Genomic DNA, 17,859 nt, shown 5'->3' with positions numbered 1-17,859 from the left:
TACATCATGTGCCCTCCTTGATGCCCATCACCCAGTTACCCCATTCCCTCACACCCCTCCTCTCCAGCAACTCTCAGTTTTTTTCCTAGAGTTAAGAGTCTATTATGGTTTGTCTCCTTCTCTGATTTCATCTTGTTTTATTTTTCTCTCCCTTCCCCTTTGATCCTCTGTTTTGTTTTTTATATTCCACATATGAATGAAATCATATGATAATTGTCTTTCTCTGATAGACAAGAGCTTTCTTATGCTGCCCTGTCTTTCATACTCATTTCCATTTCTTTTAAATATTTCTTGAATACATCATTTTTTTTTTGCCTTACCTCTATTTTCACCAACACCTACCTTATCTCTTATCAGGATTTTTAAGTCAACTCCTTCCTGTGACAGACGCACTCCTCAGATCTCACTTTAAGTGAGAACCAACCATAAAGAATACACTTAACTCCTGTTGCCTCCAGGATTGACCTCTTGCAGCGCTGGCCAATGACTAATCACAGAAGGGTGGTTGGACTTGGTCTGTTATGACCAGTGTGGAACTCCTCTATGAGCAACCTTTGCACTGAAGCACTTTGTTGGACTGAGTGAGACTTTGTCAAAGCGGCTTAGCAGTGTAAGGTTCTTCCTATCCAATCCTTCTTGCTGACATTTCTCTTTCACGGGTTTCAGACTTACATTGTAGTCTGAAATCTTTCTCTGGGTATTCCAGCTCCTTCTGCCTTTTTTTTTTTTTTTTAAATTTCTCACATACATTACCCTCAGTAAATGCCTTTCGTTTCTAAGTCCATCTTGGCATCTGCTTCTTGGAGGACCTGAATTGACACACTTTCAGACTGCTCTCCCATTATCCATTCTCGTTCCCCTTCAAATTTCATGATGCAGCCAGAATATTGTTTTGTTACCCTGTCATTCCTTGGTTAAAACCTTTCATTGGCTTCCTGTTGTTTCTAAGACAGTGATTAAAATCATTAACATGGTGTATAAAGCCCTGCCAATTCTGGCTCTGCCTCCCACTCCAGCCTCATCTTGTCCCAAGCTCCACACTGGTTTCTTTTAGTTTCTTGAATGTTCTCTTCTTCTCCCATACAGTCCTACCACCTGCACACTCTCCTCCCCTCTGGCAACTTCCTTTAATTTTTCAAGATACCACTGATACATTTCTCGCTTAGAAAATTTCGATCTGATATCATGGCGTATCTCACGTCTTCTCGTTTTAAACTATCATAATGGTATGTATATTTCCATCGTAAAACCTATCATAGCTCTGATTTAACATTTATTCATAGCACTTTGATTACAAATTACCCTCCCTGCCAAAGAAATTACCCTCCCTGCCAATGAATTGAGAGTTTCATGATGACAGTGTCTGTGCTTTTGTTACCCAGTTCGTAGATGGCTGTCTTCTCATTGTGTCCTCACATGGTAGAGGGGCAAGGGAGTTATCTGTATATTTTTTTTATGAGGGCATTAATCCCATTCATGAACGCTCTGCCCTCATGATCTAATCACTTCCCAGGGGTCCCACATCCTAATATCATCATATTTAAGGTTAGGTTTCATCATATGAATTTTGGGACACACAAATATTCAGTCTATTGCAATAACAAAGCTTTGATTTTAAACCTGAAATTATCTGTATTCTAATAACTCTTTCACTGGGCCTAGACTTGAGTCCTATTAAATCTACTACTAGGCACTAAATGTGCAGCCCATTTGTAATGTATTATATGGTTTTGATGAGATGGTTTTAATGGCAGAATTTTTATATTCCCAAATAGTGGCCCACATGTCAATAGTATATTCACAATCAGGTTTTGCTGTCCTTTCCTGAACTGACTGCTTGTGTAGAAATCAAATCTCAAATTAGTGGTATTTACTCATGCCCAAATATATATATTATCCTCAAAGGAAATAATAAGCTTTAGAAAAAGGACTGAAATTTCTGGGTAGTCTTTAAACAAAACTACAATCTATTTTTTTGAGAAGTCTCATTCAAGATCAAAAAACATGTAATTAGGAGATAGGCTTCAATTTCCAGAAATAATCTTTAGTAACTGATTGAAGAATGTCTATTTGAAGAATATATAATAATTTGAAATTATAATTTGCTTAATATCGACTCCTTTGAACATGCAGCAGATTACCAGCTTAGGTTCTAAATCCTATACAGATGTTCCCTCACATTCTGTTTACAATTCAAGTCAGCCATCCCCACTATTAACTCCTTGGCAATTTTGATGTATTTATGTATGTGTGTGCACATAAAATGTGTAGCTCAAATTTACATTTCCAGTTAAAAATATGTCCAGATACCCATAATGTTTAGGTAAAAGAAGTCATTATATAAAATATGTTTTCTAGTAGAAATAAAAAAAATCATGACCGCTTGGATATAATATAATAGTGTATGTGATGGAAAATCTTAGTACCATAAGTTACCCTCAAATGCTAAATTATTGTTTACTCTTCCTGCATAAGTGGCAGAATATATAGTGATTAAGATTTAGGGTTGTGGAATTAGGCCAACCTTGGTTAAAATCACTTTCTACTTATGTGACCTTGGGCAATTTAGTTAATATCTTTGACTAACCTTTCTTATCTGAAAATGAGGATACATTAGGACTACCCTTATAGAAATATGGATATATAGAAAAAATGTATAGAAATACATTAGGATACCCTTATAGATAGTAGAGCTTAAATGGGACAATGTACGAAAAAAACTCAGCCTAGTTCCTAGAACATAATATGCTTGCAATTAAAGTTATTAATATTTTTATTAACTCTTTAAAAAAGATTTCCAATCTTTTTCTAGAGTATTGATTAGATTTATCATTCTGAAGCCTCAGGTTCCTCTATAATTTTGCTCTAAATTCCCTTTTCTCTTCTATTTCATTAATTTATTTATAGGAAGAGTAGAAGTATATAGAGGGTGGATTAAGTAGCTCCGAACAAAATAGAAGTTGATTGTCTCTTATATAATTAGCCCAGAAGTAGGTGGATGGTCCAAGGCAGTAGTTAGCCCTGTTCAATGAGGTCATCTAAGAGTCTGATTTCTTTTCATTTTTTGTTCACTATCTCTTAGGATGATGTCCTTTCTAACATGACTAGAGCTACTTTACTAGCACCTTGTCCATGTCCTAGCTTAAGACAAGAGAAGGAGAAAGTAGAGATCAAGCATTTTGCTTTTAGAAGATTGACCTACAGCTGGCATATTTCAGTTCTATCTGTAGCCCACTGATTGAATGTAGTCATATGGGGACATCTATCTGTAAGGAAGGATGCGAAAGATAGTCTCTAGTTGTGTGACCCTGTTCCAGGAAAAATGCCAGGGGCTCTAGTACTAAAGTGAAGGGTTAGATAGTAGTCTCTGCCACAAATAATGTGATATAGTGCAAAAACGCTATTAGACCAGGGGCCAGCACAACTGGAAGTGTGACTTGGATCAGTTCAAAGCAGTCTTATGACCTCAAGTTTCCACTTTCTCTAGGTTTCACTGTCTTACTGCTTTACACTGCCTAGGATATTCCTTAATCCTTCATTATATGACATGACAATAATTAACATTTATTGAGCCCATGCTATGTGCTAGACACTAATCTAAATATTTTACATGTGTCATCTCTTTCATGTATTCATATATTCCCAATGACACTGTGAGTAGGTACTATTATTACTCTAACTTTACACACAAGGAAACTGAAGCATGGAAAAGTCAAATAATTTGTACTGTTGGAATTTGATCTTGGGTTTCTTAACTCTAGAACTCAAGTGTTGATGTGAAGAGTAGCAGCTAATTTAGCCCCTTAACTGAAATTATTAGTTTCTTATTTCTGTTGTAGCAAATTACTACGAACTTGGGGGCTTAAAGTCACACACGTTTATTATCTTTCAGTTTTGGAGGTCAGAAATAGGAAATGGTCTCATGGGGCTAAAATGAAGATGTTCGCAGGGCTAATTCCTTCTGGAGGTTCCTGGGGAGAAGAGGTTTCCTTGCCTTTCCAGTTTCTAGAGGCCACTTGCATTCCTTTCTGTGTGCCCCTCCCCCAATTCCCAGAGTGAGCGATCCCATTGCTCCAAACTTTGCTTCCATCAACACATTTCCTTCTTGTTTTCCTGCTTCCCTCTTTTACTCCTAAGGGCCTGGTGATTCCATATAGGCCCACCTGGATAATGCAGGATAATCTTCCCATCTGAAAATCCTTAATCACATCTGCAAAGTTTCTTTTGCCATGTAAGGTAACATTTTCACAAATTCCAGGGGTTTAGATATGGACATGTTTTAGGAGCCATTATTCTGCTTACCACAAATGTTTTTTTGAAGGATGTCATTGATTTATTAACAAATCCAATGGACTTCCTCAGGCTTTACCACCTCTGACCTACCTGTAACATTTAATATTGTTTCTCTCATACCCACCCTTAATTTCCTAACTACAACTTACCTGAATTTCTGCCCTCCTTGATGACTACACTTGTCTTTTTTTACTCCTTCTTCCGTCCTCTTCAATGTAGATGTTTCCCAAGGACCTGCTTTAATTATGTGTTCTTCTGTGTATACCCTGCCTCAGGATCCTCTTACATCCAATTTTATAACAGAATCTGTAACCAAAATAAGAGAACACTTATATTTGTGTCCCCAACCCTGGTTTTGCTCTTGAATTTTAATGCAACATTTAAAAAATATCTGCTAGATATCTTTCCCTGACTGTTCTGACCTTTCAGATTCAGCTTTTCAAACTGAAATTATGGTCTACCTTTCCATATCTGATGTTCCCCTGTATTTACTGTTTTTGTTGATGCCCCTTCATCTTCGCAGTCATTTGTCTCAAGAACTCATGTTCTTTTACATTTGTCTAGCTCACTTGTTCCTCAAAATGTATGGATTATATCTGTATAATATGTAATTCTCATTCCTCCCATTTGCTGCATTTCCACTGCCATTCTTATAGTTCTCTTGCCAGGTGTATCTCATCAGCATACAATTTATTTTATACACTGCCACCAGATTTACCTGTCTAAAGTTGATCTCTAGTCTTATTACACCCTTCTTTACAGAATTGTCTAACTTTCCAGAACCTCCTTCCTCTACCTTCAACATTATCTATTCCTAGATGCATTAACATGCTCTTTGTTTCTGGCAAATTGGACTCTTTGTTTCCTATTCATCATGCACTTTTTTATCTCTGCCCTCCTGCTCATAATTTGTTTATACTTGGAACATTTTACTTATCCATTTAAATTTATCTAAACCTTACCCATTCTCTAAAATTCAGGTTAATATATTATTGCTATCAGGAAGCCTTCTGATAGTGTTTGAATTATCAGATATTTACCCATCTTTTATTAAATTTAACACCTTTTTACTCATTTGTGCAATTATTTTCGAAACTATCATTGAGTAGAAGATTATACTTGGTTCATCACCCAAAAAGGTGTTTAAGAGATATTCCTAAAGGCATGAATCTGTAATATAGGAAGGTAGGACAAGAGCCATGGTTTTCATCCTGGAAAGTAAGGGAGGAGTATCAGAATCTTGCACTTGTGTAATTGTTTCAAATCTTATAAAATACTTGGAGAAATTAAAAACCTATCTTAAAATTGAAATATTGGGCTGAGGACATATTTTTGGTTATTAACTGCCATATCTTGTAGCAAATGCCAGTTTGGACTTTGAAGCTAACTCCTTGGGTTTGAATTCTGGCTAGGCCAGGAAATCAGGCAAGTTACTCAACCTCCTTGTTCCTCATATTCTTTATCTAAAAGGCTGAGAAATAACAATAGCTACCTTATAACATGAACAAGCAGTATGTGGCATGTGATAAGTCTTCAATACATATATCCATAATTATTAGCTGTCATTATCATTTCTTGAAAATGTTCATATCTTTAAAAGGTTGGGAAGTACTGGACTAGGTGGTCTTTATCATGACTGGATCCCTAGAATTCTATCATTTTTCACACCAAAATAATGCTGCTTAATCTCTGTCATCATATGGCTTTGTATACAAATAGTCAAAATTATAGCTATTTAATCTTTATTATTTTTAATATTTATAATATTAGGTATTATGAGTTTTGAGACTTACTCATTTTGAATCAATTATTATGATTTTAGCATTTTACAGTTTGTAGCATTAAGCTGTATAAAGAACAGAGGAAGGATTATTATTATTATTAGGGCAAATTCTCCCTCTATTGTCCATCTAGTTTAGATTATAGACCTGTTCTGTAGTACTTATTACTCTTGTTTGTGTGTGTATATGTATTTAGTGCATTATATTCACACAAAATGTAAGTAATTATGCCATGCTTTATAGGTTGCTCACAGCTGAGATGCCTGTTTTTCTCCCTGTGCTGTTTTATTTGCTAGTTTGAATGGAAAAGTTTCATTTTTGTAATTTTTATGTCTGAGTAGACCATATGAGGATGGATACTCTAGGAAGAAGTAGGGGAGCATCTGTTTATGCTCTAAAAATATGTCAGTATTTGTTAGGTGAGCACTGCATTGCAAATATGAAATCATCTGCTAAAAATTTTCACTTTAAGGTTGCTAGTGAAAGATACTTATTTGGTACTACGTTTGTGTATTCATACTGTAAGTAAGAGTATCATTTTATCCATGCTGAAGTTGTTTGAACTAAGATATGCAGTTATAATACATAAAATCTTTATATTTTGAGTAATTATTATGTATGAGCAGTGAATAAAGAAACGTAAACCTGCAGTGATTTTTAAAAAAATTAATAAACATTTGTGTTGATTCCTTACTACCTAATCAAGATAAGACACAGTCACTGTAAATATTATCTTGTGATCAATTCAAATTCAAAATGTACTTACAGAAATGTAAAATGTTAACTTCTTTGGTCTATGACTTCTTCGTTTTCATTTTTCATGTCTCCTATGTTATCAGATTACAAATATGGACTTTTTAGTCTTTACTCCAGTTTTGCCCAGGGTAAATTACTAAAGAATCAGGGTTATAGAAATCTCCTGATTTTTTTATATGACTAACAAATTTAAATGCCTCAACCAAAAGATTTGGTCTACTTTAATTATAGATTTGTCACTGGTGGTGTTGCTTGTAGGTAAAAACAAATGGTTTATTTTTTTCAACCTACTGTCAAAGTCTGCTAACAACTACGCAAATGGTTTATTTTATGAATGAATGTTTTCAACATAGACATAACTGAAAGAGAGTATATATGGCATGATAAAAGTTGCTATACCGTTGATGAATATCATAACAGATTTTCAAATCGTGAGCATGGTTGAAAGAATTCATCCATATTTTAATTTTCATTATGTTATATAATAAAAACACATAACTGAATATATAACACTGGTTCTCAACTTTGGCCACACAATTGAATCACTTGGGGAGCTTTGAAAAAATTAACATCATAATCTCTAGGAATGAAGTTGAGCCGTTTATAATTTTTTTTTTAAGATTTTATTTATTTATTTGACAGAGATAGAGACAGCCAGCGAGAGAGGGAACACAAGCAGGGGGAGTGGAGGGGAAGAAGCAGGCTCCCAGCGGAGGAGCCTGATGTGGGGCTCGATCCCAGAACGCTGGGATCACGCCCTGAGCCGAAGGCAGACGCTTAACAACTGAGCCACCCAGGCGCCCCATGAGCCGTTTATAATTTTTGACAGCTCCCAAGGAGATTCCAATGCTCATTCAGGTTTGAGAACCATTGGGATAAATACTTTGGCTTTATCTACTATGTTAACATACGGGAATGTACATACTACCTGCATATATAAAGTACACAAATTTACATATACACAGAGAGATGATAAAGTAATAAATTTTGTTTGTTACTTTTGCATGTGTAACTTTTACTATGAAATGAGCTAAATTCCCATGACTGTTATTGGTGTCCTTACTGCATTTTTAAAGAAAATGTTACAATACTCTTAGGGCTTATGTAGTCTATTCACTTTAATGATGAAGAAACAGGCACAGGCTTGCCAAGTTCCTTGTCCAATGTCATACCAGTGATAAGTAGTAGAGTAAGAATTTGAAGATGAACCCTCTGAATACGGATTCTGTTAATCATTTTGCCACACTGCATTTAATATTAATTTATAAGTTACGAATTAGGTGGTTATAAGAGGAAAACAATTAATTGGATGATGATTAAGACTGATGTGAAAGTATAGATAAAGTAATCAGAAATATTTATTGCTATTTATATGTTACTTGGTATAAGAAAGTTAATTTACTGAAATTATTTTAGGTTTTAAATACTTCAAAAAAATTAAATGTATCCTGGTTTAAAAGATAAAGTCCAGCTAATAGGAAGAAATTTCAAAGAGCATCCAGAATGATTCTAACAGGAAGCTTTCTCATTTATTCTTTTTTAAGGTATTATAGGTTCATGTATCAAATCTGTTTACCATAGAGGCTCTTGGTCCTTTGATTTCAGAAAATGTTCATATAGTTAGGATAAAGTTCTAGGAAGCCTGTAGATGGCAGCAACTTCCTACTGTTGGGTATTTGCTATTCACAAGCACTTTGGCTGAAAAGCAGATTGAAACTAGATGTGGGACTGCAATCTGTGGTGGCTATGTACAAACGGACGCAAGTGGAGGTATATTCTCTATTTGGCTTTCCAAAAGCAATTTTCTGTGACTGGTTTTGAAAAAGTATACCATGCCTTTTATTTAAATAAGGATTGAATGACATTTGGCTGGATCTGAAAGGAAAAGCTGAAGCAAAGGCAGGGCATTTTCAGCAAAAGCAATATCCGGGAGCATTTTGTTATCATTCTTTGACATTGCACTTAGGGTTACACCGTTTTTCTAAATACAGTGACCGGCATGATTTATGTGGAATTCCAAAAGCGATGATCCAGTAAATTTACTAACAGTTCCAGTAAATTTGCTTCACGAATCCCACATCTGATGATTGCCTTCTGCTCTTGGCATTTTCTGCCTAATATACCATGTAATATGGTTCAAATCGAGAGTTTTATTTTGTCAAATCATTCACTGGAGAGACTAGTGAAGCCTTTTACTGTGTATTAAACAATCAAAGCCACGGATGATTCGGATTGCCTTGCTTTCGAAGGCTTTGTTAGAGTTGTCAAGGAAAAAAGTCATCCATCCTCCTATTGCCCTTTAAACAAATTTACTTAAATATCTTGGATGCTCCTTATTTTTATGTTAAACATATTAGAAGTATTAAGATTGCTATAATTATGGCAGCGCCATGTGATCAACATCTCTGTTTGGATTGATTAACTGGCATTGTTGAGAAAAGATGGCTCATTAATATGTTTCAGTAGAATTAGGGCATTAGGTCTCTGGCCCACCAGATATTTGGAACTTTTGCAGCACTGTTTGAGTTTAAAGAAAGAGAGAGAAACATTTTGTGGATATTACCCTGCATGAGTTGTCCTCTGACTGACAGTCAGATAAGTTTTGGCATAACTGTGTTACCCGGGCTGGTTTCTGACATCTGGGTTTTTTTTTTTTTTTTTTTTTTTTTTTTTTTTTTGGTCAGTGGGCCAGAATCCAAATAAATATTTTTGGAAGCAGGACACCTTGTTCAAAAGTTGACAAGTCCAAGTAAAGTAAATATTCATGTTCACTAAACCAAAAGCGAGATGAGATGAGCCAAAAATATTTATGGGAGCTCATTTTCTTTATGTAATTGGTCCTAAAGGGAAGATGAAAGCTAATAAGCTCCAGGGATTTGCCCCATAATTAGTTTTACACTGTCACGGAGACAATGAACATAAATTGATGCGCAATTTATATAATAGAATGCCTTTACAATTCTGACGTGGAAGGGCAAGAGAAGCATCTGTTTTCTGTTAATTTATTGAAGAAGTTTCTTTATATAACCATCTCCAGGGATACGATTAGCACTACAAAATCATTTTATAGTAAAATGCTTAATGGACTAACTCTCTTCTATGATAGAACTGTCATCCAGCCATTTAATTGTTTAAAATAAAAGAGACTATCAGGATAGTCAGTTTCTGTCATTTATAGAAGTGTTTAATGAACCAGAGAGAACTATTCTTACTTTCTCTATACTTACTGGCATTGTCTAGAATGACAAAGCTGAAATAGTGAGTTATCAGTGGTCCAGAGGAATTTGATTTTAGTGCAATAGATCAAAAACTTTAAAGGCTGTTTGTTAGAGCCATAGGAGATTATTTTCAATTTTAACTGGATATCAGAAACTTGAAATTCATGAATTCATATGATAAATATTTGCTTTATGCAGCAATATACTAGTGAATAAGAGAGACATGTTTCTCACCTCTATGGAATCTGGGTTCTTCCAGGGGAGAGATCAAAAAACTAATTTTACAAAGTAATTAAAAATTAAATCCATGATTTTTATGTTGAAAATTAAATCCATGGTTTTTATATTTCAGTGTATCATGAGGATAGTCAAAAGAAAGGTCTGCTGTAATATGAGATTTAAAAGAAGACTCCTTTAGAGTTAATTTTTAATTATTTATCTAAAATAAAACACGACTTTGATATAGTTTGCCTATTTCCACTGATGTATGGAAACTCTACTTTTGCATAGTATGGTTATAGGACAACTCAAAGAGCAAAACATGCAGGAATTAGGAAAAAGAAATTGACATTCTCTGTTACCAAAAACAGGGATATGTTGGTGCTGTGGGTTCTTAATAACAAATCTCTCACACATGTGAGATGGACATGTATTTAAATGAGAGAGGATATATTTATGTTTTAGAAATGAATTTAACTCCCATTTAAATAAATTAAGTTTGATTTTTAAGTTACTTTGTGAGATGATCCACAGCAGAATCATACAAGTGAATTAAGTTTTCCTGGGAATGGACAGGCTGAAATTTAATAAAATATTTCCTAGGAAACGGCACGTTGGATTTGGGTAAATATAAATCCGTGGAAAAACAAGTCAGGAAAATATGTGATGCTCAGTTCTGTGTACATGTTTGTCTGATTCTTGTGAAAATGAGTTCAGACTTGTAAAGCATCAACACTTTATCCCAGAGCCTGAAGGAGACAAAAAGCTATTCACACTTTTTAGATTGAGTTCTTATAATTTCCAAAATATAAGGGATTGGTTAACAGTGATAAATTGTGATTTTAATAATGGAATAGTTTTTTAAAGCTCAAAAGTTTTTGGAAATGTTTGGAAGTGAGAGAAAGACAAGAGAGGCTGTCAAAAACAAACTCAGTGGGGGAAAAGAAACACACAGGAAAGAGAAACATAAAATGACAAACAATCAAAATGACAAAATTCAGTTCCCGAACATGCAGATAAGTAAACTGTCCTTTTGATGTGAGAAATCTTTCTTTCACTCTTAAAATATATGCAAAAATGCGCTAGCTGTCCATGTTTTGACACAGTACTTTTTAGTAAAAATTTCTGTTTTTATCTACTCAGCCCGTGATGTGTTCTCAAATCTTGTTAGCTAAGTTAACAGATGTCGGCTCATCAGTCTTATCAAAGCTTCTTTGATGATGTGCGTTATTTTCTTATCCAGTATTTTGCTTTGTTTCTTTAAAATATAAATCTCAATAATTTGTTCTGAAGTTAATATTAGCCTAGGTAAATTAGTCTAATAGCATTCAAATGCCTCTTAAATTGAACATGAGTAAAAAATACGGCAAAACTGATCCTTATCATTTTCATTTTTTTGCAGAAGTTATTCTGCTGGGTACTTGAGATTTTTCTTGATTTGATTTGTATTTAGTTCCTAGAAATCTCTTCTTCAAAGAGATTTTCAAAGAAAGCACTTGTTGTCCTGCTGATGTGTGGTGTATACAGATTCTTGCTTAAAACAGACAAATTTGAGGGTGTTTTGTGCACGTTAATAATGATGAAAATATTTTCCTTGATATTTACCAGTTGTCTGCTGTATTCAAACATAGTGCTACTGATGGTGTTTAATGCACTAGACTTATTTGTTGAGGTGAAGAAAATAATCAAAGAAAGATTTACTAAGTCTTTGAACCCATAAAACATTTTAAAAATTATTATTATACAAAGGATAGCGACCATCTGTTCTCTATCTCCACTGAAGCCAGAACATGAGGAAATAAACTTAAATTCCAGTATGAGGTAGTTAGGTTAGAGTAATTGAGAAATTTCCTGACAGGGTTGTTAAACACTAAAATGAATCAGGAAGAGAGGTTGTGAAATCTTAGAGTCTTTTTTCCTTATTATTAACGCCCCCTCTTTATTCTGCTACTTTGGCTTGTAAGCTGATAGACTTCTCAAGATTTAGTTGTCTCTACGTATGATCTCACAAATGTGTTTCTTTCAAGGGTTAATGTCAGAGGGAGGGCTGTGAAAAACTAACACAAATAATAGCCAAGATTTGTTGGATTTTTAGTATGTAGTAAGCTCTGTGTGAAGAACTTTGCAATCACTTTCCCATTCAATATGGTAATGAATAAGGTAGCTCAGTCTATGTGGATTCCATGTATGTTCAGCATTCAAGTTGATGATGGCTGCACACACACCGAAGAACTCATTCCTGGCAGCAGACTTTTATGTCTCTTAAACTTACTATAAAGATCGAAGAGTCACTTCAAAAACAGTAGTAATTCCCTTATTATGAGAGGGACAGAAGGCAGCGTGGGGGATGACCCGGCCGCGTCGCTTTGGATGTGTTTATGTGGCACAGAGACCTATCAGTTTCATGGAGCTGTATCAGGGAACTCATTATTTCCAACGCTCCACGTTGTCTCTGATGATAACATGATTATTAGTGTTCCTGGGTTGAGAGTGTGCAGTGATTAATTCAGTGAGCTGAAGATCATTGTGTTTTTCTTCCAAAAGGCCATTTCTGTAAAAGAATGGACCTGAGTGGCTGTCAGTATTCATAATATAGGAATGGCTCCAGACCTTTGAAACCCAAATACCATTATTCCTCTCATTGCCAACACTCCTTCTTTACAACAAAATCTTCACTCTATGTTTTCAGAATGGGTAGGTCTCAGATCTTCCCTGAATTTGCCAGTCCTGTGTAATGAAACTTATTTTTGCTTTTGTTACTTTCATTGTAAACTTGAGCAACAGATAGGTCTTGATTTCACAATCTTGTAAGCATGCCCAACAGTTTAATCAATGGGAGGTGCAGTAAGCCCCACTGAAAAATAATTATGGTGAAAACATGTAAGTTGGCAGACAGTTTGCTAGAATCCCCTGAGCTGATGAAAGGAAAGAACATTTTCCACTTTTGATAAGGCTTCCCAAATGTAGTCATTTTCTTTAGCTATTCTTACACTACTATTGCTGTTTCCATGATTTCTAGCCTAAGTTTCATGAATATGAGAAATTCCCAAGGGTGGGAGTAGTTAACAAGAAGTCCAGAACTCTGAGTTCTAATAGAGGCTTGCCATTTAAGTCACCAGGATTAAATTGACCCAAGCTTCAAGATTGAAACAGATTTTCTTTGTGGCTTTTACGTTGTTTTAAGCAACTTTATATATTAAGAAAATGTATATATATTTTAGAAGAACAGCAATATTTAAATATATCTAAAATATATTTTAGAAGAACAGCATAGAGGTATGCATAAAGCCAGATACTTCCATGGCTTAGGTAACTCACAGAATATAAATTAAGCACCTTTAAAAAAATGAGTGAATAATTTATTAAGTTTGTCATTGTTTTCTCGGCTTTGTTTAAATTTTTTTTCTTTTTCCTTGTTTTTAAAATAGTTGCTAGAACTTTGTCATCCTTGCCCATGTGGGCAAGTGGCCTTTAAACCTTTTTGGCTTACAAGAGGGCAGTATAATACTGTGAACCCTTATTTTGGCTCTATAGTTAGATACTCTTCCTATTAGTAGTGTGAATTTGAACATAATCTCCTTTTGCTTGACTGTGAATATGGGGATAATAATCATACTTAACTCAGGGAATTGTGAGGATCTGATGAGATAATTCAGATAAAATCACACACACAGTTCAATTCCATATGCTACATTCCATGAATATCATTTCTCCTCCTCCTCTTCTTACTACTGCACTTTCTCCTCTTCCAAAGACTTCTTTGAGTTTCAGAACCTTTTGAAAAACTTACGAGAGCTTTGAGTACAGAAAATGAGTAGATGTCTCTATTTTGAATTGGACCCAAATCATTCAAATTATTCAGATAATTGATTCATAATGTAGGTGATATAGATAGATGATAGATAATTTAATACTTGATATATTTCAAGTCTTTTATTTTGATTAAAAGATGAAGACTGTAGATGCTTAGATATATTTCATCTTATTTATCTTTTGTTCTGTTTTATGATTTATTTTTTAAAATTGTTTGCTAAACTTTGTATTTTAGAATAACTTTAATTTATAAAAAAGTTGCAAAGATATTTCAGAGAGTTCTCATATCTTCATTATCTGTGTTCCCCTGTTGTTACTATTCTATATAACTGTGGTACATTTGTCACAACTAAGAAACCAACATTGGTACAGTTTTATTCAGATTTAAGTGGTTTTTCTCACTAATGCTTTTTGCTATTCTAGGATTCTATCTTGGAATAGAAATTGCATTTTTTCAACGTGTCTCCATAGTCTACTCTGGGTTGTGAGATTTCTCTTTAATTTTCATGACCTTGATAATTTTGAAGAATATTGGTCATTTTGTAGAATGTCTCTCAACTTGGGTTTCTCATGATTAGACTGGGCTTATGAGTTTTAGGGAAGAAAACCAGAGTTGAAGTGCCATTCTCAACATATCCCATATCCCATATAAGGAGGTATATGCTATCCACATGACTTATTACTGTAGATGTTCACATTGATCACTTGGTAGAAGTAATGTTTTTCAGGTTTCTCCATGGTAAAATTACTTTCCTTCCCTTTTCATATTTTATGTTTTGGAAGCAAATCATTAAATCCAGCCTACTTTCAAGGGGCAGAGGATGTAATACTATTTTAAGATTATTCATTTGCTAATCAGCAGAACCAAAAGCATAAGGTAGTGCTTTGACTTTCTTAGAAAAAAAGGTATAAGTAAAATTGAATAAAACTATGGATCTCCTGACCTTTATTGAGTCACTGTCCCATGGTGGAGTATGGCATTTAGGGTAGGAATAAGCTCTCATTATTTTCCTGTCCATCAGTTGGAATGAATGGGAGCAGAGCTGATAAAGGCCAATTTTATGCTGACATGATAAAGTGAGTTAATCTGAATCCTCATGAAGACATTGGACAAGATCTTAAATAGTGACTCAATATGTTATACCATCATGCTTGCCGCATTCAGACTTGTAGCCCATTTTATGTTCAGTTTACACAAACCTTGGAAGAAATAATAATGATTTGCCCAATGGATACAACCCTTGACTTGGACCATGGCTAATTTCTCTCCCACTATTAATTATTGAGCACTTATGTATTTGAAGATTTTCAGGCATTTTTAATACTTGATCCTGCTGATAAAATAATTTTATAAAATAGGTGTTAATAGTCTTATTTATAAGGAAATTGAGACTTACAGAGGTCAAGTAACTTGACCATACCAGTAGGAATCGGCTGTAGAAGTTAATATAAGTTTCTTCATTCCAAAGGGCATGATTGTTCCACTCTATGTGAATTACACATATATGAAATATAATTTAAAAGTTCTGTCCTAACAGTAAAAAGTCTGAGAGTGTGGGTTTTTTGATAGTTAATTTAATAATATCATTAAGATTTTTGCTATTATAATTTAAGATTAATAGTATTTCATTTGGGTACAGCACTACAAGAGTAATTTGGTGGTCATGCTATCCCCAGATTCAAGTAAATTTTGAATATTATTGCATTGCCAAAATTCTCCAGGTGGATAAAAATTCATTACATTAAAGAGCATTCAGCTGAAGGTGCTGCTGGAAGCAATCTTATTTCATTTTCCTCAGAGTGCACACTTGCTGCTAATTTTGTTTTTGTATTGAAAGTCAGCATCAAAAAATGTTTAACATTCAAGGTACAGGGGAAAATCAAATCAAGGATCTGTCTTGAACAGTGTTTGGAAGAAGTTAATCTTTAGGCATCCTGTTCCTAATTCTCACAGATACTTAAAAATATTAAAAGTCATTGAGTATGGAAAAATGCACAAATTCCTTTAAAACTTTATAAAATTATTTTTCCTGGTAGCTGAACAAAGTGCTGAATTATGCCCAAATATACAGGTGAAAAGTCCATTCCCTGTACCCATTTGTATAAAGCTCACTCGTTGAACATGAACCAGAATGATTGGTCACCTCTCTATTTCTGGGTTTCTTTTAGAAATGGTTATATGTAACCTGATGTTATTCAAATTCATTATGGGCCACAATAAAGATTGCTATTTAGAAGACAAGTGATTTGAGGTACAAAGGGGAAAGGTTCCTGTTTCATACATTTGATGGGAAGTTATGACAGAAATAAAACAAGTAAAAATAACTGAGGAGGCATGGAAGTGACATCTGTGGAAATCTTTAAAAGCAGAATAGATTCTCATTGGTTTTCTGTGGTCCAGATTTTCAGTGTCTTTTCCTAAATCTGTCCATCTGGGATTCTATAATAGAGCACAAGGCAAAAGTTTAAAGTAGGTGACTTTTTTTTTTGAGGGGGGGGTGCCTGGGTGGCTCAGTCAGGTAAGCATCTGCCTTCAGCTCAGGTCATGATCCTGGGACCCTGGGATCTAGCCGAGTTGGGCTCCCCACTCAGCAGGGAGTCTGCTTCTCCCTCTTCCTCTATGCCCCCCACCCCCGCTGGTGTGTGCTCCTTCTCAGATAAATAAATAAAAAAATAAAATTTTTAAAAAAGTAGGTGACTTTTTAAAAATTCTTCCTTACCACCTTTGGTACAGTTTTTATTTTACTCCAATCACTTTCTATTATTACCTAGGTCCTTCTTGCAAAGTGGAAAAAATATAGGCTTTAAAACCTTGGTGTGAGGTGGAGTCCATATTTTTAAAGAGAAACCCTTAGTAGGAAACAGTGGCATCTGGATAGGAAACATTTTGGGTAATTAGGCTATAAAATTATTCAAAATCTACTCATTTCTAAGGTCTTTCTATGACTGATTTTTAAAAAGCTTTTATTTAAATTCCAGTTAATATACAGTGTAATAGTTTCAGGTGTACAATACAGTGATTCAACACTCCCATACAACACCTGGTGCTCATCACAATAGGTGCACTCCTTAATCCCCATCACCTACTTAACCTATCTTCCCAAAGCAATCTACACATTTAACACAATCCCTGTCAAAATATCAAAAGCATTTTTCACAGAACTAGAATAATCCTAAAATTTGTATGGAACCACAAAAGACCCTGAATAGCCAAAGCAACCTTGAAAAAGAAGAGCAAAGCTGGAGATATCACATATCCAGAATTCAAGTTATGATTGGTATTTTATTTTTTTAATGATATATTTTTTAAAAGATTTTATTTACTAGAGAGAGAGAGGGAGCACGCATTGCACATGAGCAGGGGGGAGGGGCAGAGGGAGAGGGACAAGCAGAAGCAGGCTCCCCACTGAGCAGGGAGCCCCATGTGATGCGGGGCTGGATCCCTGGGATCATGACCTGAGCCAAAGGCAGGTGCTTAACTGACTGAGCCATCCAGGCATCCCTATCATTGATATTTTAAAAACTAGCTACAAGAATATTATTCATTCAATAATATTTATTATATGCTTACTATGAGCCAGGCACTGGATCACAGTGGTCAAAATTGGGCTACTGTCGTAGAGTGGCTACTCTCATGAAGCTTATATTCTGGAAGGATGATGCAGTAATAAGAAAATACATGTACACACACATCACACATACACAGAAGTAAGTATTTGTCACATGGTAGTAAGTGGAAAGAATTAAAAATAAGAAAATAAATTGTACTTGTATAAAGT

This window comes from Ursus maritimus, unplaced genomic scaffold (assembly GCF_017311325.1).
Source record: "Ursus maritimus isolate PB19 unplaced genomic scaffold, ASM1731132v1 scaffold_13, whole genome shotgun sequence".
Taxonomy (NCBI): domain Eukaryota; kingdom Metazoa; phylum Chordata; class Mammalia; order Carnivora; family Ursidae; genus Ursus; species Ursus maritimus.
The sequence above is the reverse complement of the archived record's forward strand: the minus strand, read 5'-3'. Positions refer to the sequence as shown.